The following is a 22,051-nucleotide window of genomic DNA, read 5'->3' as shown; positions in this document are numbered from 1 at the left end:
ACTTTGAGCCATGCAAAAATACCAGAATGCTATTAATGGGGAGACACTAGAGGACTTAAACTAGAAGCAGTGATCACTGTGAGTTTATTAAGAACATGTCAAGCTGGACTAAACCAACATCTTCCTTCCTTCCTTCCTTCCTTCCTTCTTTCCTTCCTTCCTTCCTTCCTTCCTTCCTTCCTTCCTTCCTTCTTTCCTTCCTTCCTTCCTTCCTTCCTTCCTTCCTTCCTTCCTTCCTTCCTTCTTTCTTTCTTTCTTTCTTTCTTTTTTCTTTCTATTTCTTTCTTTCTATCTCATTCTATCTCTCTTTCTATATCTCTTTATTTTCTTTATTTATTTCTTTCCTTCCTTCCTTCCAACAAGGTTAATAGCCTAGTAGATCAAGGGAATAGAACAGATTTGGTGTCACCTTCATTCAGAGGCTTCCTCCTGAAGTCAACCTAAGCCCAGACATAGGTTGGGAACTTCTCACTTCTTTGTTTCATTGCCCTTGCCTAAGAAGAATGTGGGAACTTAAGAACTGGACACTTCTCTGGGGTAACCCACCATCTCTTCTTATAAGCATTTAGAATCACAAGGCCTAAAATCTAAAACCATGTTATTTAAATTATAAAGGCTAGCCATGAATCACACCGAAATCCAAAGTGGGTCAAGTGATTACTTACCACACTCCTTCAACCCACTAGACCCCTTAATTCCAAAAACCTATAATTTTTTTTCATTATTTGTAGTACTACTTTGGGTGGGGTCTTATGGGACTTAGTCTTCTATGTCAGTCCTGTGCAAGGAGTTATTTTTTCAAGTCACTGTTCCCCTTTGATGGCTGACTGTGCCACCATCTCTGCTTCTGACAGTTCATTTTCAACTGTACCTTTGCTCCCAGCAGGAATGATGGTTTCTTCTGGCTTATGTTATCACCTCACATCAGCATTTGCCACTGAATCTTTGGAATTTTTCAAAGCAGGCCTATTCTCTTCCCACTTATCTTTCCTCTTTCTGTTTTCATTTTGGGTCAGCTGGGTTTGGTTATGCAAATTACCCCATGCTAACTCTCAAAAACTAATAAAATAAAGGGCTGAAGAGAAAAGCCAACTGCTTCCAGAAGCTACTCACAGCACCTGTGACTCAAAAAAGGAGGGTTTACCCCACTGCATGGTATGCCTAGATTTCAGCAGAAAATTTAACAAACTCTCTGGTAATCTTCTTGTGACACAATAGGAGACATAATTTTGATTATGAAATATGATTATATAGATCCAATACTGGTTGGATTACTTGATCCCCGCAAAAAAAGAATTATTTGACCCAAAAGATATTGAAGAATCATCTTCATATCAATATAAAATGAGGTTCTTTGCCCATAAAAAAGTGCTTAATAAATACTTTTCGAATTGAGTTCTGTTCCTAGTGTAGTGTCATATGTTTCTCTTTTTGATGCTTATGTTTTTCTCTAAGACTTTAATCACTGGATAGACAAAGCTATAGAAGGGCTGGAGCTTTGCTTTCTTTATAATTTGCAACTATCTCACTTCCTAGTACACAATGAGTCCTTAATGGTGTTTGTTGAATTTGGAATAGCTAACTTTCTACAGGAGCTTTTTCTTAGTTTGTCTTTGGTCTTTAGATCCTCAGTAGATTGTCTGGTATATAATAAGTGCTTACTAAATACTTGCTAATTACATGATTGATTGAAGTATAGATGCCATGCTTATGAGATTTGCAAATGATAACACTAGGAAGAATAGCTAACACATTGAACATAAGACTTGGGATCCACAATGATACCTGTAGGCTAGAACAATGGGCTGAATCTGACAAGCTGAAATTTAATACAGATTAATGTTAAGTACTACACATGGGCTCAAATAATCAATGGCACAGGTACAAGGTGCTAGAAAGGTGGCAAATTTTATAAGAATAACATTTTATAGAGGAGGGTTTAATAGACTACAATATTATTCCAAGACAAGTGTATGGCATTCAAGAAGCCAACAAGCATTTACTAAGTACCAACTATATGCAAGGTGCTATGCTATACAATGCAATATAAAGACAAAAATGAAATAACTCCTGTCCTCAGGGCATTCTCCTCTTACATTCTTTTTTTTCCTTTATAAACAATTTATTGTGTGTTTCTACTTTCTTTTTTTTCTTTTTTTTTTTTTATTTTTAGTTTACAACACTTGGTTCTACATAATTTCGAGTTCCAGATTTTCTTCCCTTCCTCCTCCCCTCCCTCCCCATGACGGCATGGAATCCCATATAACTTCCACATATAACTTCACATTGAATTAATTTACACACTAGTCAAGTTGTGGAGAAGAATTATGACCAATGGAATGAATCATAAGAAAGACAAAACAGAACCAATAAAAACAACCCAAAAACAAAAACAAAAGAGAGAATAAAAGGGGGGGAAAAGGCGAGTATGAAGTGTGCCTCAATCTGCATTCACACTTCATAGTTCCTTCTCTGGATATAGATAGTATTCTCCATTGTGAGTCCTTTGGAGTTGTCTTTGCACCTTGTGTTGCTGAGAAGAGCAAAGTCTGTCAGGGTTAGTCCTCACAGAATCCATATATCTGTGGTTGTGTATAATGCTCTCCTGGTTCTGCTCCGCTCACTCAGCATTATGTCATGTAGGTTTTTCCAGGTTGTTATGAAGTCCGTATCATCCCCATTTCTTATAGCTCAATAGTATTCCAGTACCTTCGTATACCACAGCCTGTTCAGCCATTTCCCAATTAATGGGCATCCCTTTGATTTCCAATTCTCTTCTTACATTCTATTAAAGGAGACTGGATTATTAGAAGCATAGTTATACTGGACTTCAGAGTATATATCAAAAGTTAAATATTTTATGCATTTGATCACCACTTGATGATGGTCACCTCAATTTGCTAGTCAGTAGCAAATTTTACAGAACAAGGCTTTTATTAAGGGGACTTGTTATGTGAAGTTTGGATTCAGTTATAGGGCCACACTTGAGGACCTAAAGAGTAACATGTGGCCTTGAGGCCTCTGGTTCTTCACCCCTGCTTAGCAGAAAGAATACTGAAATTAAAATCAGAAGCTCTGGGTTCAATAATTATTCTGCTGTGTAGTTATTTGCCCATGGGCAGTTCCCTTTTCACTGGGCCTCAGTTTCTTTATTGATAACCTCTATCAAGTTCATTGCATCTCTCATGTCTAATTTTTCAGCTTTATTTGGGGCTAAGCATTATAGGAAGACTCAATAGGATCCCTATTGGACCTTATCATCTTCCAGTTTCCCTCTGAGGTACTATTTCCAGTGGTTCTTTGGCTCGTGAATTGCACAAATTGTCACAAGGCAGTCTGTGACTTGGATGCCTGGGAAGAGGTTTTACCATCTTGGACTTTTACAGTTGGTGAGACAATAACCCTCTTTTGTCAGTGATGGAATTCCTCATCTGAAGGTAGATTTGTTCTCATTAGCATCCTGGCTCTGAGGTGTATGTTTAGCAGTCTTTCAAAAGGTAATTTGGGGATGCTCGAGTCTTGTGTGGAGAATATGCATGACTTTAATATAAAATGTTTTCCATTCAGTGGGGAAACCAAGGCTTTGTTCCCATTGCTAGGCTAGTGTCTCCATTCTCCACTTGCTTTGTGCTTTAGTTAAATTATGTTTGTATCATACTTCCATTAGCACTCATTTGGTGATTTTTTTCAATGCCCCTTAATTAATCTGATAGCAAAGGCTTTCTTTTTTGCTCACTTATCATGGAAGTTTTTTGTTTTTCTTAATTCTTTCTTTTGGCCATTAGCTAAAACAATGGTGGTATCTTATGTGCCCTTTTGCCTACTCTGATCACTTGTTCCTGCCTAGATTCACAACTAGGAGAGAAAATCCTTGACTAGACATCAGAAGACTTGCATCTCAGACTTCACTCTGCTGCCAGTTATAAGTTGAAGAACATTTCTTAAACTCTAGGGACCATGCTAAGCAGCGGGCATCTAATGACAAAGTGAAACTGTCCCTAATTTAAAGAGTGTACATTTTAATGGAGGAGACAGCAAGAATATACTTTGTATAGGCATACCTGAGACACGGGAATAGGTCCTGGACCCATGATTTCATTGGGATAGGGAACTACCCAGTGAAGAAACTGCCTCCAGCAATGCTAGTGCCTTCTCCACAATTTATAGTGTTAGGGCAGTGGTGTCAAGCTCGAATATATATAGATCCCTGTGGGTCTCATATTGACTTAGAAAACTACAAATTAATATTATCTATGTCATATTGTATTTTTGTTTATTTTGTCAAACATTTCCCAATTATATTTTAATTTGGTTTGGGCTACACTGGAGAGTTTTGTAGTCAGAGAGTTTGATACCTCTGCCTTAGAAAGTTGCTGGCAGGAACTAAGAAGTTAACCCACTCACCCAGGTCACATAGTCAGTATGTGTCCATGACTGAATTTGAACTCAGGTCTTGCTTATGTCTATGTGATCTGCCACATTACTTTATGTAAAATGTATAAGGATCAAAGACAAGTTGATGTTAAGGGGACGGTATTATTTACAATAAATTGTGAATTCCTGTTTCATTTTTGTGCTTGTATCCCTAGTGCTTAGTCTGACACATAATAGGTGTTTTATGAATATATGCTGAATAAATGAATGACCACATGAATGAGCCATTTGTGTGGCCTTATATGAGTTGCTACCATTCTCAGGGACCTTGTTACCCATTTGCTAAATGAGGTGGTTGGGTCTAATGATATTTAAGTTTTTTGACAGCTCTAACACTTAATATTGTTCCATGAAATAACTCTTTTCTTCTGGATTCTCTGTTTTTGTTTTTTGTTGTTTTTCTGTTTTTGTTTTGGAGGCAATTGGGATTAAGTGACTTACCCAGGGTCATACAGGTTAGTAAGTGTCTGAGGATTTGAACTCAGGTCTTCCTGACCTCAGAGCCAGCTCTCTATTCACTGCGCCACCTAGTTGCTCCTCTTCTGAATTCTCAGAGGGTTTCCTCACCCTATTTACTGTCAAAATATGGGAAGATTATTAGGTAATGTCAATCAGACATTCTCAAAAACCACCTAGTATAAAAAGCCATATGAAATCATTAATGGGCTTCATTGCTTAGGAGACATATAAAAAGTTTTTAAAAGAAGTGTTTTCGTCCTTACCTGTGATTTCATTAGTATGTGGAAAATCACTCCTTGTGTGCAACATTCATTTATTCATTCATTAAGCAAGAACCTGTTATGTTCTAGGCACTTCTGTAGGTTCTGAGTATACAGCAAAAGGAAATAACCCCTGCCCTCAAAAAACTTACATTTTATTGTGGTGTGTGTGTGTGTGTGTGTGTGTGTGTGTGTGGCACACATGCACAAATGATATACAAAGTAATTTCCAAACAAAAGTCACTAGCACCTTTTGGGAAGTGCTGGGGGGCAGGGAGTAGACAAGATAGATCTTTGCCCTAGGTTTTTTTTTCCACTGTTCAGTAGCCTTATTCACCCCACATAGATTATGACTTGTTCTGAGATTTTTCAGGGCATTTCAAAGTAACATGAACAAGAAAATTATTAAGTATTTGTGCAAAAACCAAACCTTTTACATGTGTAATTTACAATTTGTTGAAAAACTATTTCAACTCTTTAAAAAATATTTTCATTTCACTTATCCCTTTAGTAGAACACAGGTGACCAGATCATAGATTGGTATTTGAGCTGAGTCTTGAAGGAAGCTAAAGAATTCTATGAGCAGAGCTGAGGAGAGATCACATTCCAGGCATTGGGAAAAGTCCTGGGCCAAAGGCTCAGAGAAGATACTAGGAATGGGATGTGTGATAAAAAGCCAATTAGAATGTAGAGTACATCACATACAATAGTATCTAATAAGCCTGGCACATTAGGCTAGAATCAGCTGGAGAAGGGCTTTAAGTGACAAACAAAAGAATCTATTATTTGCCCCATAGAAAAATGGAAACACCGATTGCTATTGCTAAAGCATGGGTCTGATCATGTGACTTCTTTGCTTCAGAAATATCCATTGGGCAGCCACATGGATGGTAGATTAGAGAAAGGAGACACTGGACATGAGATTAATCATGAAGCTGTTATGATAATCCAGTTGAAAGGTGGCAAGAGCCTGACATAAGGTGGTAGTCATCTGAGTGGATAGAAAGGGACAGATACAGATGATCTTTTGAAGAGAAAAGGAACAAAACTTGGCACCTGGTTGAACATGAGTGATGAAGGAAAAAGGATAGTTGAAAATGACTCTGAGTTTGTAAACCTGTGTCACCTGAAAAGAAACAGGGAAGTTAGGAAGAGGGGGATGGTCTGGGGAAAGTATAAATGCTAATGCTTGGGACATATTGATTTTGAGATGCCTATGGGACGATCAGTTGTTCATCGGATGATGAAGAAGTCCAATAGGCAGTTGGTCACGAGGGAATGGAGTTCAGGAGAGGAAGGTGGGCTGAATAAATAGATGTTGGAGACTTCTACATAGAGATGATAGTTGAGCCATTTGGAGTTAGAGTTCACTGAAAGAAAGACCATAGAGAAAGAAGGCCCAGGAAAGAGTTCTGAAGCTCTTATAATTTTAAGGGGCTCTTTTCAGGGGTGATGGGGGACACAGAGATTAAGAGATTTGTGCAGCCAATATAGATTAGAGAGTGTAGTTTAAACCATGTGTTCCTGATTCCAGGGTCAGATACTATGCTATGCTGCCTCTCCAAATAAATACTAATAGGAAACTCAAAGGAATTACTTTAAGATTTTGACCATGACCACATTCCCCTATCTAAAAATAAACAAACAAAAATTGTCAATGCTTTCCACTTAGCTCACTGAATAAATGATTAACTATTGGCTTTAGCATGCTGGCCTCTGAGGTGCCTTCTAATTCTCAGATTTGAAGGTTCTTATTACCATTACTACTACAAAAACTCACGAGAACCTCTATGAAATAGACCCTACATATGCCATCATCATTGTTTAGAGTTGAAGAAAATGAGGCATTGAGAAGTTATGTTCATTACTCACCCTGTCATGGATGGAACTTAGAGTTTCTTGTTCTAAGTTCACTACCTATCACACCCTGCCCTCAGCCCCTTCAGGGTAGTTATAGACAGAAAAATATATCAGATATTTGAAGGGGGGTGGAAAGAAGGGGTCAATATACAGATAGACAGACAGATAGATATGGAGATATACATACATATATGTATAGGTGTGTTTCTACACACATATACAAATACATATATATGCCCATATGTGTGTAAGTATACATACACGTGCCTGTGCTGCACACAAATCAAACTTCCATTCCCTCCTTTATCAGTTGTGTGTATATACACACATATGTACACACATATAATATACATGTGCACACAACATATGTGTGTGTACATCACATCCCTAATTCCTGTTCTCTAGCCTCACTCATCCCCCCTGCAAACCTCCAATACACACACACAAACACAAATGCATACAACAGAATTCTCTTTGCCCCCAAACTGCACCCTCATCCTTTTCTGAGTACTGACTTTAGATTCCTTTTTCAAGCCTGAAGGCAGGACAGAGGAATGGGGGAGATGGAATGATGGGGAGAGGATAGTTGTTGGTCTCTCCTTGTAGATGCCTTTAGGGCCCCCTAGTGGCTATTTCAGCTCTCTGGCTTCCTGAGACTGACTCAGGTCCCCTTGACCCTTCCTGAGAGAGGCCGTTTCTCAATCTCTTTCTGACAGGCATAATATGAGTTCAGAAGTAAACAGATGGCAGTAGGTTTAGGAAATTCCAGTTTTCATTTAACCCTTCCTTGAGGGTAGAAGGATTTTTTTTTCAAAATCTGGACTTCATTTGCATGACATAAGATTAAAGGCTTTAGAGCAGGGAAGGATCTTAAAAGATACTTTATTTTGTATTGCTCTTGGTACATATCCTTTCATTGCATTTCTACTTTGTTTGCCAGAGAAGGCGAGAATTCATCAGCAGGGGAGGGGATGCCCTTGGGTGGCTCTTCCGCATGTATATTATTTTTTTTTTCTTTTTCTTTTCTTTTTTTTTGGATTCAGGAATTCATCAGGAATCTATTGAATTATTCAACATTCTTGAGGGTATTTGGGCTTGGGAATTCAGCAGCATTTACTGACTTTTCAAAAGAGATCTTTCAAATCTGGTATTTGGGTGATGTTTAACAGAGCATTCACCTTCCAGGAGGTGACTTCCCTATGGAAAATGTTTCATTTTGATGAAGATTCCCATCCTGCAGCATTCTGGGAAGCCAATAGATTTAAGAAAATAAAAGGAGAAGCAATATCCACTTTGAGATTTGGGCTATTGCCATTTAATTGATATCACAAAAAAAGCAAACAGTGAATATGCTTATCTACTATTGTATGTCAGATTTGAAACCCTTTTCCCAATGTACCCAACTGATCGAGTAGTATATCATTCTTAAAGGGCATATAGCTTTTAATTCAGTTCAGTGTGAATTCAAAGAATGCTAATCAACAAAATGGCGAGTTTTCTATAATGGAATTTTAGAACTAAGAGCATTATTGAAGTTGATCTAAATCCATTTCCCTCATTTAGAGAGAAATCAGGGCTCAATTATGGGAAGGGACTTTGCTCAGATCTCTCGGCTAATTAGCTGAAGAGTTGGGACCACGTAGCATCTCAGAATTTTGTGTTAGAGTTGGAAGGGCCATCAAAGGTTATAGGTTTGGAGTTGGAAGATACCTTAGCAATCAAGATTTTGAGATGTCAGGACCTCAGAGGCCATCCAATCTAATCTTATATTTTACAGATGAAGAAACTGAGAATCTTAGTGTGACTTAGCTAAGATCATCTAGTACTCTGAGACAAACCTAGTATTTGAGTCCATACCAACTGCCACAAGGAAAAGAGTCAGAAGACCTTGGTTCAAATTCCAACTGAACCAATCTGTGTGGCTTTGCCAAGTCTGATAAGTTCTCAGGGTTTTCTCATATGTTAAAATAAAAGGAGTCAGATGGATGTCATCTGAGTTTAGTTCCATCTCTAGGACTATTATGACTAAAAGGTCACTCAGACCTCCCCTCCCCCCCCCACCTTCCTCCCACAAAAACATGCATCTCTGGGAGTTAGTTTCTTCTGTAAATTGGTGTAGTTGAACTAGACGGCTTATGAAACCCCTTCCAGCTCTAGGGCTATGAGCCTAGAAGTGTTTTTCCTTTCTCTGCACAAGAAGCTGGTTTAGTCAAACCCATTCATTTTACAGGGGAGGAAACAGGCTCAGAGAGGCACAGTGAATGACCCAAGGCCTCGTGGCTAGGAAGTGGGGAGACTTGGACCAATGTCCTTTCAACTCAAGTGCAGAGCTATTCCACCTCCCTACTGCTCGGTTGGTTGTCTGTGCAGTTCTTAGGGCTCATCAGACCACCTCTCTTCACCCTTCAAACACAGTCACTTCTCCTTTGCCTTTTGCTCCCTCCTCTTATTCGATTATTCCTTCCTTGTTTGTAGATTTCAAATCTCTTCTTCCCTCCCCGGGTCACATCGCCTTTATTAATATGCTAATGTATTGTAATAATACATTTTACACCACTAATGAAGTGAAGCCGAGCGCCTGGATAAAAATGAAGCCCACATCCTTGTTTTAACTTTGTCTGGGTGGAAGAAGGGAGGAGGAAGTGAGTAAGATGGGGAGAGCGCTGGACACTCACCAAATAAATAAATAAAATAAAACATAAATACGATCCCTTTGTTTTCAATACGTTCCGAACAGACCTACCCGTCACCAAGAGAACCGAAGCAACGTTTGAGCTAAAAAGCCTTGACATTAAACTTTGACACTTTAATAAGGCTCCGGGATATTAGATAATATTTTATCATATTATGCTCGGTGCTGCCAATGTAATGACATCAAAGGCAGATAGCATCTCCCTCGCCGGCTCCCAGGAAAGATCTAGCATCATCGCGGGGAGAGATAAGGCAGCGGGCCCCGGGCGTCACCGTGAACTTGTCCCGCAGCTCCATGGCGCGCCTGGGCACGGATTTCGGCGTTCCCTCGCTCAGCTGGCTCTCCCGCTGGGAGATCCCTCTTTTGGGAAGAAAGCTCCGTTGGCTTCGTGGTATCGGAGGGTTGTAAGAGTGGAGATGTAGGAGGACCGAGACTGGGCTGCCACCGTGCCAAGGGTGTGGCGACCTGGGCAAAGGCCGGGAGTTCAGGTTGGATGGCGACTCATGAGCATCCAGAATGCTCGGCTCTGTTCCTTAAGCAGAACGCTACCCTGTAGGGTGAGGTCCCAGAAATTGGGGTCCCACTGTTCCTTTCAGGCTCCTCCTCCCTCCATAATAATATTTGGCCCTCCTGATCCCCGAATCTGCACTCTCAATCCTCTCTCCCATCATGCCCAAGGGTCCCAGGGTTCTTTGGAGTCCAAGAGCTACAGAGACTAAAGGAAGAGGGAGATGACCAGCCTGGAAGCCTGCTAGTTGTTGGGATTCAGGAGCTGGACGACCCTTCGCTGGGAGACCTCAGAAGCTTGGGGAGAGGAGCTGGGAAAAAACCTGGAGAGTTGGATCGGGAGTGTCAGCCTTTTCCTCGCCTTCCCAACTTGGAGCTGTCCCCCTAGCTTCTCTATTGCTCTTCCTGCCCCTCCCAGGTTTCCCAAGGGGCCTCCTCCTTTCATCTTCAGCTCCCCAGACACCACCCTCTCTCCCGGTCCCCGGCTTTCTCCCTTGTAATTCCACTCTTGCTCTGTTTCCGCCCACCCCCACCCTCAAGATGAGACCAATTTTTGTAGCCTAACCTTTTTCCCCGGACACGGTTCCCAGTTTAGCTTTCAATGGATACAAGCTGAGCCTCTCTGGAGGTCTGTAAGGAAAGGGGGCTATGGGATGCTTCTGAAGGGGGTGGGTGGAGCAGAAAGAAAAAAAAATAAGCTAGAGGAGGAGTATATGAGGGACCCAGGGTGTGGCGAGGGATGCGTGGGAATTGTTCCACTAAGGAGAGAACCAGAGAAATTCTAAACGCGCCCCCCCCCATCCCTTTTCGGAAGTAGCCCTCCGAAGGATGCTGTCCAAAGCCCACACTGGGTCTTCCCACGGCTGCTTTCAGCTTGTGCATGTATCCGAGAAAAGCTGTGATCCGAGGAGGAGGAAGAGGAGGAGGAAAGAGGTGAAAAAACTTCCTCGCCTCCTCCTCTATCGCTCCGAGCGCCTCAGCCCTTTGGCCAAGATCTAGTGCGTGCTCAACGGGGGCTGTTTTTAGAAGCAGCAAGGGAGCTCTCTCGGGGAACCAGAGAAGGCAGCCAGTCGCCGTGGGCTGACCCGCCGGGGGGTGGGCTTCCCCTCCACTGGCTTTCGAGATGGAGAGCTAGAGCCACAGCAGCTGCCGCCAGGGAGCCTGGGGGGCCCACAGATCCCCAGCTTGCACCCGTCAGTCCGGATCCTGGCTACGGGCTCCCCATTCCGGGTGTTGTGGCCGCTAGCTCGGGAGGGAGGCCGGAGAGGTTGGGGGCGGAGCCGGGGGGAGGGCGCAGAGGAGGAGGCTGGCCTCGCGGCCGCCCGGCTACAACCTCTCCCATTGGCCGGCCGGCCCTCTCCACGGGGTCACGGGGAACTGGGGGGCGGGGGTTGCAGGCCCCGCCCCTCGGGGCCCCGCCCCACTCCTCCTCCGGAGCCGGCCCCGGCTTGCTGGTCCCCCCAGCTGTAGAGACACGACACAGACACACAGTCACTGCAGCTGCTGAGCCCGAGCCCGGGGCACGCGGCGGCGGGGCCAGGCTGCTCCGGGGACGTTCGGCGCGCACAGCCCGGGCACTGAGCCCCGAGGGGAGCAGCGGCCAGCCCAGCCCAGGCCAGTCCGGCGCGGCCAGCCCAGAAGAAGCGCCCGGTCCGGGCAGCCCCAGCCGCCGGCGGCTGTGCACGGACAGTTCCCGGGAAGCCAGCCCAGGCCGGGGAAGCTCGGGCGGCCGCGGCCGAGAAGGAGGAGCTAGCGTTCGAGAGGGGGGCGGGCGGGGACGCCTCCTTTGCCTTTCTCCGGGCCCCCTCCCCACTGTCCCCCCCCTCGCCCTGCTCCGGGCGCCTCCGCTTCGGTGACCTTCTCGGGGTTTCACCCCCGCCCCCTGCCTCCTCTTCCCAGGCCGGGCGAGGCCCTCTCCTCCTCCTTCTTCTCCATCTCCAGCTCCGGATCGTCCTCCTTCCCGCGGAGCAGCGAGCGGCGCAGGCCCTGGGGGAGGGGGCGAAGAGGCCGCCCCGAACCCGCCCGCTCCCCCTGCCTGCCAGCCGTCCGGGCCGGGCCTTCCCTCCCCGCCCTCCCTTCCTCTCCACCCCTCTCCGGCCGGGGCCAGCGGGGCCCGGGCGGGCGCGGCCAGCCTCCCCTCCCCCGGCGGCAGCGGCGTGGCCAGGAGCAGCGGGCAGGCCCTAAAGGGCACCAGCCCTCCCGGCCCGGGGCTGGGGGGAACCGCGGACCCCGGCCTTGATCCATGAGGACCGTGCCCGGCGGTGCCCAGGAGGAGTCCCACGGACAGCAGCCGGCCGCCGCGGCGGCGGGAGCCGCTGGAGCGGGAGCCGGGGCAGGGACCGCAGCCCCGCTGGCGGCAGCAGCAGCGGGGAGCAGCAGGACCCCGAGCGGCAGCAGCAGCCGCTTCCTGGCCGCCTCGGCTGGCACCGCCTGGCACAGCTGCTCCGCGCATCCCCGGAGCTGGACTGACACCTCCTAGCTAAGCAGAGCCCGCCGCCTGTCCCAGCCGCCTTCTCCGCCTTCTACAGGGCGGCTCCAGCGTTCAAGGTAAGAACGCCGGGCACGGCAGCGACCCGCCTGAGGAGGATTCCTTTAACCTCCTCGGGACAAGTTAGCCAAACCTGTGGCTGTCACTCCAGAACGTGGATCTGGAGGTGCTGGAGGGGCTTAGTCACCGCCCCCTCCCCAGCTGTGAGATCCAGAGTGAAGTAGTTGCAAAGAAAATCCTCTCCTCTTCTCTCCCCCCTTCTGCTCCTCTCTCCTTCCTTCCCCTCCTACTCCCTCTTTTTTCCTCCTCTCAGAGTCCCCAGATTGTTCTACAGCTCAGTGCACCGCTCCCCCCCTCCCCGCACACACTCCTCTGGCACACAGCGGGGAGTGCCCCCTGGCATGCTGGTGGGCATTTATGCCTTTGGAAAGACTGGTTTACAAGAGTCCCCTCCTCCGACCGTGCAGGGCACACATCTGCCTGTCCTGGCATGATCCCGGGAAGGGGGTTGGGGAGAGAACTTTTCTGTTTTCCATGTTGTATAGACTACACTCACATTGGATAGGGGTGAGTGGGTTAGTAGGCAGGGTATAACCGAGTCAGCACCCAGGTCTTCCACTGGAGCAGTTAGTCTGCGGGTAGCATAGGTATCACTTAGACAAGACGTTTCATTACTATTAGACAAAGCTGCTGCTGATGAGTTGGTCGATAAATGAGAAGCTCAGGCATTCACAGTGTAAATGTCAGTGATTCTGAAGGGCTCAGGTGCTCCAAAGTTTGTATATACCAGCTATTATGTCCTTTGTGTGATTACCTGGCTCCACCTTTTATTTCCTTCTGAAGAATGAACCTGTAATCTATCAGCATAGCCTAGTCTATTTTGAATTGATTAAACCTGTGGGCTCTGCCCAAAACCATTTGATCTTAAATGGCTCTCTTAGAGGGAACAGATTGTAGCCAGGTGCATGGAATCCATACCCTGTGTGGCCCTCTTAAATGGGGATGTATTTTATTTTTCCCATCCCCTCTGCCCATGATGTATCTGAGCTGAGCAGGTTTCCGCTGAATTCAGAACCTGTGAATTTTGTCACTGAGTCCATTAAAAGGAATTCCTTTGGGAGCAGCTTACATTTTCAGTGAATGTCATACAAAGTTTTACAGTGGCTTATATAAGGGACCCAAGAGATTGTCCCTCCAATGCTGGCCTCTAGGACAGATGAATGGAGGCGTCCACCTTTCCCTAGCAAAGAAGCAAGTTCTTTATAGGGACATAGGCTAGAAGTGCCCCCCTACTTTTTAGAGATTTTTCCCATCTGCATTAGTCCCCCCATTTTTCCCTTCTGCCCACCATCAGAAGTGAGCTGGGGTCATTCAATAGACTAGGACAAGACTAAGGTTCCACCTTTTGGAAATGTGTATGTTTACATACATAGATCAACAAATAGGTGGTATAAATAAATTGGATCACAAAGTACATTCCAATTCATACTGTTAGGAGGCTCTGCCTTGAGATTTCTCATTTCTCCTAATGTACTTTTTTTCTTTTTTGAAACTATAGTTGGCAGAACCAGAATTACTAACCGAAAATTATAGACTCCAGTCCCATCGGTGCTATACCACCAAGGAAATGGGCAATAGAAGAGAAGACACTGTCTGTGATCAGGGTGTGCCCTAAGGGAGGACAAAGAAACAGATAAGGGCAGAAAAACCCTTCCCAATAGGAAAGAATATAGTTTAGGCAGGTCTATAGGGCCCTAGGTTCTGAGCTGGAAGAGGCCTTAGAGAATATCTAATGCTACTCCAATTTTCTCATTTTAACATTGAGGCCTAAAGAGACCTAGTGATTTGTCTGAGGGCGCTCAAGCCCTAAGTAGGGATTTGAACACAGATCCTTTTGATGACATGAAGTCTGAATGGGGGGAGGTAGCTACCAAGTAACTTCCTTAATTAAGTGTTCCCTTTTAGGGATAAACTTCTTGTATGTGACATTAATTTCCTCTGCTTGGAAATAGGGCTGGAGCCTCCAGGAATGAGCTGGATGGTGTTCTAGTCTCACTGAGATTCTGAAAGTGCTTAAGCAGCATCAGAGGGTTGCTAAGAGGCTTTGCTTGGTTCTCTGTGTCTCAAAAATTCTTACAGAATAGGGGAGAATACATCCATCTAGTCAGTGCATCTAGTAGTCACCTGCTCTGGCAGTGTACTAGGGGGGCTACTTGTCTATTTCCTCACTGTTGGAGACACTTGGCCCAGAGTGGTAAAAGCCAATGGTCCTTCCTGGTTTTCTTAGAGGTGACATAGGTCCTTGGGCTCAAAAGGAGGCTTGGTACTGATGGGCTCAAAACCCAGGAAATAACAGCATAATCCAGCCTTGGTCTGGGAGACCGGCAATGGGCATTTGGTGCAAAGTGACCACAAGAGGCTAGGTGGTTATTTTAAAAGTGTGTGTGTGTGTGTGTGTGTGAGAGAGAGAGAGAGAGAGATAGTGCTGTCCTGAAGTCGTAATGGTAATAGCTCACTTTTATGAAGCATGTTTAGCCTTCTAAAGCACTTTCCTGAAAGCCAGTCTCAGATGAGGTAGCGTCAGTATTCATCTTCCTCATTTAAAGGCTAGTTAACTAGTGGGTTCAGTTTATGAATGAGATGACCGAGCCTCAGAGAAGCTGCTTTAGGATGCCTGGATCCCATATGTAGAGCTGGACAGGACTTCACAGACCACCTAGTCCCAACCTCTCCCATTTTACAGATTAAGATTTGAAGCTCCAGGAGAGACTTGTAGGAGATGGCACAGCTAGTGACAGAGATAGGAATCATGACACTGATAGACCTTCTAAGGAACTCAGTCTTTTGGGTTGTGGAGCAGGTACCAGGCAAGGCCAAGCTTGAAATTCTCAAATTTTATTTTTATGATTGGCAGGTAGGCAGCTAGGTCAAGCAATAGATAGAGTGCTGGGGCTGGGGTTAAGAAGACCTGAGTTCAAATTCTGGATCAGATCCTTATAAGCTTCATGAGTCTATTCAAGGCACTTAATCTCTGCCTGCCTCAGAGTTCTTACCTGTAAAATGGAGCTTATGGTAGCATATACCTCCTAGGGTTGTGTGAGGATAAAATGAGGTAATTTTGTAAAGCCCTTTGCAAACTTAAAGTCCTATAAAATACCATAGCATCATCATCATCATCCCTTGGCCAGTGCCACAACTAGCATTTTTAGTTCCTGGGGCAAGCTTCATACAATATGCACCTAGTACTTTAGGATAAACTAAGTTGGAGGGGACACTCTGGGACACCAGCTTCCAGAACATAATGAAGTTGAGGGTGGGCATATAGCTCTTTAATATCCTTGCTAACTGGGTGCTAAATTAAGTTGTTCCTAGGGTTGTTAAAGGAATTTATGGATTGTTTTTGTTCTATAAATTTTGATACCCTGGGCCAGTGCCCCAGCTGTCCTGTCCTAGTTACATGGTTCTGCCCATGGGAACAGTTGTCCAGAGCACAAATTGAGCCAGCCCTATTTCTGAGCTCTAATTCGTACTCCGCTATTGTGGGGATGATTTGTTCTCTTAGTGAAATGAAGATTTATCTGTCTGGTCTCTTAGAGGTGCTAGAGATGCTAATGAGTTAGTGTCCTAAAAGTGCTCTTCTTTCCTCAGATAACAGGGCTACTGGAAGAGCAAATATTATTATTATAATAGCTGATAACAAGATATGTGTTCTTTAGGGGACACTTTCCTGCGGGATTACAAAGGTTGGTGGGATAAAACACAGATAGTTTTGTTTGCCCATGCCTATAGACCGTTTAAGAACTCTACTGTGAGCCAGCCTGACAGGCCTTCATTCATTTGGACTTGAAGTTTGAAGACCTGAGTTAAAATCTTCTTCCAGATTTATTAGCTGTGTTAACCCCGGGAATCCACTTAACCTCCTTCAGCCTCAGTTTCTTCATCTATAAAATGAGGGGAATAAACTTGATGGACTCTAAGATTTCCTCTAATTCTAAGTCTATGATCCATTGATGGGCTTCTTTATTGTTGCTAGAGTTGTAGCAGTAGTAGTAGTAGTAGTAATGGTGGTGGTGGTAGTGGTAGTAATAATGGTGTTGGGGGTGGTAGTCATAGTAATAATGGGGGTGGTAATAGTGGTGGTAATGGTGGTGGTAAGAGTGGTAGTAATGGTGGTGGTGGTGGTAGTGGTAGTAATGGTGGTGGTAATGGCAGTGGTAAGAGTGGTAGTAATGGTGGTGGTAATGGTAGTGGTAAGAGTGGTGGAGGTCATGGTAGTGGTCATGGCAGTGATGGCGGTGGTGGTGATAATGGTCGTGGTGGTACTAACAGTAGTGGTAGTAGTTGTGACGATTGTGGTGATGGTTATAGCAGTAAATAAGGGGTTGAATTTCCACATGCAGAGGTGGAGGGAAAGCATTCCTTAAGTAGGGAATAGAGAATAGGCAGGATGTGATTGATATCGTAGCATCACAGATTTAATAATAACACAATAACTAACATTTATATAAAGCACTTTACAAATATTATGTCGTTTGCTCCTCACAACAACCCTGGGAAGTGGGTGCTACTATTATCTCTATCTTACACATGAGTAAAATGAGGCAGGACAGAAAGTAATTGACTTGCCCAGAGTCACGTTATGACCTGCCACAGAGTCTGAGGCAGGATTCAAATTGAGGTCTTCCTGACTCCAGGTCCAACACCCCATCCATTGTGCCACCTAGCTGCCTTCCTTGAGATAAAAAAAAACAACCTTCCAAGATCATCTAATCCAACTGTCTCATTTTCCAGATGAGAAAACTCAGATCTTGTGAGGTTCAGGTGACTTTTTGAAGATTACACAGGAATCAGAGGCAAATTTTGAACCAGTGTCCTTCCCATCGCCCTGCCTTTTCTGGTGTATTCCTTGGACTCTTGGGATCAGCGGATCTCTGTTCTGGTCTCTTGCTCAAATAGTCAGATGTGAATTTGTGGAACTGGTAGGGAGTGGGTAACATGGCCAGTGTCGATGATAAATGAGTATCAAATTGAATTCCTACCTAGGTCATATTCTGTCTGAGTAGATTCTTGGTGCCGAAAATGTCAGTGAAATAATATACAGAAAGAGAAATTTCAAGAGTCATTTCTTCACAAGACTGGTATAAATAAATCGCTACACTTGGGTAATAAGCTACTTTCTCATGGCCTGCTCATATTTCCTTCTAGATAATAGGGCTATTGAAATACACGTAACCAGTGGGGCTGAGAGAAAGGCGTGCCAGATGTGCATCAGAAACACCCAGATTGGGATTTGTTCTGCTGTGTGGCCGGAGCAAGTAACTTTACCTTTCTGAGCCTCAGTTTCTCCATTACCCGAGGGGGATCCTGATACTTACATTAGTCACCCCACCCCCAGGCCTGTGTTGGGCAAAGTGCTTCTCTGAACCTTAAAGTGATGAATGATTATCTACAAAATGGGAATGATAAATCCTTTCGCTGTCTGTGTTTTAGAGGATGATGTTGTGAATTAAACACGACGTGTCTATAAGGCATTTTGTAGTATAGAGAGGTGGTCCTTGAGTCATGAGGCATGAGGATTTCGGCATGAGGAAATGAAGAGGCATCCAGAGGATCGTAGGCTTAAGGCTGGAAGAGCCCATCAAGCGCAGCGACCCTTGTCTGAAGATGAGGAAACTGAGGCCCTTGGAGATGAACTAAGGAAAAGCATTTACGTAGCACCTACTGCGTGCCTGATACTGTGTCCGGCACTTTGCAAATATTATCTCCTTTTAGCCTTTCAACAACCCTACAAGGTAGGTGCTATTATCATTCTCATTTCAGAGTTGAGGAAACTGAGATAGGACTTGGCCTGGGTCCCACATCATTAGTGTCTGAGGCTGAATTTGAATTCAAGTCTTACTGGTTCCAGGCCCAGCATTCTCCACTGTGCTACCTAACTGGAGGTCACACAGACATGATGTGTCAGACCTAGGGTTTGAGCCCAGGATCTCTCATTCTAAATCCGTTGTTCTTTCCAGGGTATTTCCTGAGTGAGTTTTTATGGTTTGTTTTATAATTATGAGTGTATGCTGTGTGTGCATGTATGTTTATGTGTGTATGTGTATATACATATATATGTATATACACACATATATATGCATGTCATTGGTTCTCTTCAAAAATGAAGGATGAAAAATGCATATTTATGTATATACACACATGCATACATGCATTCATATAAATAGACATGTACATGCTTTGTACACATGTGTTATGTGTGTATACATGTACTATATAGACATATATACTCCATATGCACACACACATATGTCTATGTATGTGTATATGTGTGTGTGTGTATATAGACAGAAAATGTGAAAGCTCTTTAACTCATCTCTCTCCTTCAGTCTGTCCTTCACATTACTGCCAATGTTATTTTCCCAAAATTGCAGGTGTGACCTGATCGTACACATCCCTCGTCACCTCCCAATAAGCTCCAGCCTTTCCCTGTTGACCCTTTGCTAAATATAACATAAGGCAAGACTTGAACCCAAGTCTTCCTGGCTAAAACTGAGGCTCTCTATAAATTATGCCAGTCCGCCTCTATTATTATTTTATGTCTGAAATTTGGGAAACCTAATGCTCTGGGTCCTATAGCTGATAGGTGTCTGGAGTTGGGATTTTGAACCGCAGTCTTGCTGACTCCCAGTCACGGAAGTTGTTGGTAAGATTCATGATAGTCCAGTGCTGCCCAGAACCTAGCTGTGTTTCATCCTCCTACAAAGTCTTTCCCCCTTGCTTCTGTGCTTTAAAGGAAAAAAAAAATTATTAGCAATGCAAATAGAGAAAAGGTCCCTTATCAGTCATAACTCTGCCCTCTTGTGTACATGAATTACATCTGGGTCTTTCATTATATGATTATGCAACAGTGGGGGAACTGACGATGCTGTTCGAGAAATGATACAGTAGAAAGACTTCCAGACGGCTCTCTACAGAACAAATTCCATTCCGTACGATTTGCCTCTCTGTGGAGTTATGGATGTTTCCAGCTCAGCCATGAGTCCCTTTGGTTCAGTTGATTGGCTTTTGGCTTGAACTTTCCGTAGGTGGTTGTTTTCAGGGTGAAAGGGAACAGTTTCAGAAGAGGGCCGTGGGAGGGTGGGTCGTGGGAAGAGGAAGCACAGACAGATTTAGTAAAGGGGGTGAAGCACTTGTTTGGGGCTCCATAAGAAATCATTACTGCTCATAATCTTCCTGGCCTCAGAGAACAGAATGGGGCAGAATTGGTGGAAGTTGCAAAGAAGCAGAATCTGACTTGATCTAATGAATAACTTCCTGGTGATTAGAACTAGCCAACAGTGGGATGGATTGCCACTGGGGAAGTCTAGGGTCCTCATGGCTGGGATTCTTTGGGTAGATGCTGCACAAGCATTTGTGTGGGCTATTGTTGTGCATATTTCCATGCAGGTACAGGCTGTGCTAGATGGCCCCTGAAGCCCCTCGAGGCTCTGGGCTTCTGATTTCTAAAGCAATTCTTCAAAGTCACAAAGTGTTTTATTCCCAACAAGCAAGTAAAGTGAATGGGACAAAGCCAAGTAGGTTAGTTTAATTGAAGTCCATGATTCAACAGCTGGTTATTAAGTGCCTGTTAATTACAAGACTTCCCCCCTCCCCTTTTCATATATGGGATGGTAATAGAGGTGAACCTCCACACAGAACTCAAGAGCCTGTGAATTTTAACCTGTCTTTATTACGGAACTTTGGGCTATGCTCATAGGCACAAAGATTCAGAGCTAGAAGAGATCTTAGTTCCATCTCTGAATTTTGTAGAGGACAAAACTGAGGCCCAGTGAGGTGAAAACACTTGCTCAAGATCACACCATCACTTTCACACCCAGGATTTCAACGAGGGTTTCTGATTTCAAATCCAAAGCTCATTCTATTATACCACATGTCTTTTGTGCCTTAGGATGTTGGCAGCAAGGAAGGAAGGGAGGAAGGAAGGAAACAAGCACCTAGTATGTGCCCTGTATTGTACTAAGCATATTAAAAATATTTCATTTGATTTTCCTAACGGCCCTGGGAGATAGGTGCTATTCTCCCCATTTTACAGTTGAGGAAACTGAGGTGGGTTTAAGCTGAGTGACTTGCTCTGGATCATACGACTAGTAAGTATCTGAGGAATCCCTGAGAAGCCTCAGTGTAAGTGTCTTTGGGACAATTCTGGTACAACAGGGATGATTTCGATTTCATCCTATTTGCTCACGGTTTTGATTTCTTCCCTGAGGACTTTACATTTTCAGGAATTTTCATTCTCCATAGATTGGGGTATTACAAGCATTAGTTCTGGTAACATCAATTAACAATGTTCTTAAATATATATGTCTACAAATGGGTATTTATGAAATCTCCATGTTGTGTCTGTCAATTCATCGCCAGCAGTTTTATCCCTGATGGTTGTCTGATTGGAGTACAGCTTGTGCTATTGTTTTATTAACCCATACTTTTCCCGCAACTGAATGGAAGGAGGTTTGACCTAGTTCATTGATGGTTATATGCTATTGTCCAAGAGAATATACTTTGAAAGTATAGCAGAATGGAAAGGAAAAAAAAGAATGTGAAATCTTTGGTGCGGCGGTGATAGGTTCTGTGGAAATGCAGAATCCATTAGGACTGTTCAGATTTATAAGGCCATCGACTTTCAAGCAGCTAGCGATTGCTTGTTAACTTGGGATTTATTGGGAATCCCCGTGGCCATGTGTTGGTTGTGGACAGCAGTGAGATCCCTTGCTTAGAGCACTCATCAGCCCCTGATACTGAGTGGCTTTCCTTTAATACTGTGATAAAATTGCTAATTGTTTGAAGATCAAACGGTTGGCTGTAGCTCTTGAATGCCTCCAAAACCCAAGATGGAAATTGGAGCAGGTTTATATTTGTGTCTGGAATCATTGTATATACAGCTCACTCAATCTCAGAGCTAGAAGGCACAGCAGACAGCATCAAGCTTTGTGAAGGAATCGCCTCCACAGGGTGGGTGGTACAGGGGAAAGGATGTTGACTTTGGTGTCAGAAGACCTGAGTTCAAATCCTAAATAAACCACTTGTTACCTGTGTGACTTCAGTAAAATTACCTGACATTTCTGGGCCTGGCTTTTCTCATCTGCAAAATGAAGTGGCTGGATGAAATTATAATGATGATGTTGGTGATGATGGCAAGGATGATGCTCACTTACAGCTTACCTGTATTAGTGTTTGCAAAGTTTTTGTTGTATGTAAATCTCATTTGAACCTGATAATAACCCTGCAAATTATCTATTATTATAGAGGCGCACACACACACACAGAGGCGGGGAGATATATATATATATATAT

The 22,051-nt window shown here is 44.2% G+C and overlaps 1 protein-coding gene across 1 annotated transcript in view; it reads left to right on the top strand.

Annotated features, from left to right (window-relative positions):
- Window positions 1–12,534: 12,534 nt before the first annotated feature.
- LARGE1 (LARGE xylosyl- and glucuronyltransferase 1) overlaps window positions 12,535–22,051 on the top strand; it is a 612,831-nt gene continuing 603,314 nt past the window's right edge. Inside the window, exon 1 of the mRNA XM_036759140.1 lies at window positions 12,535–12,759. The gene's annotated coding sequence lies outside the window, so the exon portion shown is untranslated. The remainder of the gene's footprint in view (window positions 12,760–22,051) is intronic.

Source organism: Trichosurus vulpecula, chromosome 5, assembly GCF_011100635.1.
Source record: "Trichosurus vulpecula isolate mTriVul1 chromosome 5, mTriVul1.pri, whole genome shotgun sequence".
NCBI lineage: Eukaryota > Metazoa > Chordata > Mammalia > Diprotodontia > Phalangeridae > Trichosurus > Trichosurus vulpecula.
Note: the sequence above shows the minus strand (reverse complement) of the source record. Positions and strands in the feature narration are given on the sequence as shown.